General features: G+C 36.7%; 1 non-coding gene across 1 annotated transcript; it reads left to right on the top strand.

The window, feature by feature from the left end:
* The first annotated feature begins 663 nt into the window (after positions 1 to 663).
* LOC120868497 lies at positions 664 to 769 on the top strand. Its single transcript, XR_005722240.1, has one exon. It is a non-coding gene; the product is annotated as a U6 spliceosomal RNA (small nuclear RNA).
* Positions 770 to 1054: the final 285 nt, after the last annotated feature.

Here is a 1054-nt window from a genome sequence, read left to right as displayed (position 1 = left end):
GGTTTGACTTGTGAGACTGACATGTCTGGGTTTGGGCTGGGACAACTGAGTGACTGAGTTCCCTCTCTACCCAGCCTCATCCTCCAGCAGTATGGTCCAGGCTTGTTCATGTGGCTTCATCAACAGTGAGTAGACAGGCCACCAGAAAAAGATGAACCTTGTCATTTGTGACAACATGGATGTACCTTGAGGTCACCTTGCTAAGTGAAATGAGTCAGAAAAAGACAAATACCAATTGACTTCATGGATGTGTGGAATATAAAAAAAGAAGAAAATTAATGAACAATCAAAACCAAAACAGACATGTAGATACAGAGAACAGAGTGGTGGTTGCCAGATGAGGAGGGGAGTGAGGTAGGGCAAAATAAGTAAAGGGTATCAACTATATGGTCATGTATGGAAACTAAATTTTTGGTGATGAGCAAACTAAGATATATGGAGGTAGAAATATAGTATTGTACACATGGAACTTATGTAGCTCAATAACATATAAATCTTTTAACAATCAGTGAATTTCTCCTCAATGAAAGGGAATGGTGGACAGTTCCAGAAATTTAAAAGAGCCTGCACCAAATTATGGCTGGGAAGAGTGTATGTGAAATTGTCATAAGAGCATTGGTTATAATTTAGAAGATTCTCAGAAGTTTAAAAGAATCAGGACGAGTGCTTGCTTTGGCAGCACATATACTAAAGTTGGAACCATATGGGAAAATTAGCATGACTCCTGTGCAAGGATGACATGCAAATTTGGAAACTGTTCCATATTTTTATATAAAAATAGAGTCAAGGATCTACTGTATTGCACAGGGACTTCTACCCAACACTGTAATAAACTATATGGGAAAAGAGTAAAAGAAAGAACAGATATATGTCTATGTATAATTGAATCAAGTGGCAGGACAGCTGACACAAACACCACATTGTAAATCAACTATACTCCAGTATAAAATTTTTTTAAAAGAGTGAGGAAAAGATCTCTAAGACCGTTTCCAGCTCTGTAATCCTATTAAAAAATAAATACAAATGTTAGCAAAACAAAACACAAAAAAAGAAA

Source organism: Oryx dammah, unplaced genomic scaffold (genome assembly GCF_014754425.2).
Source record: "Oryx dammah isolate SB20612 unplaced genomic scaffold, SCBI_Odam_1.1 HiC_scaffold_9, whole genome shotgun sequence".
In the NCBI taxonomy this organism is placed as follows: Eukaryota; Metazoa; Chordata; class Mammalia; order Artiodactyla; family Bovidae; genus Oryx; species Oryx dammah.
The sequence above is the reverse complement of the archived record's forward strand: the minus strand, read 5'-3'. Positions and strand labels throughout refer to the sequence as shown.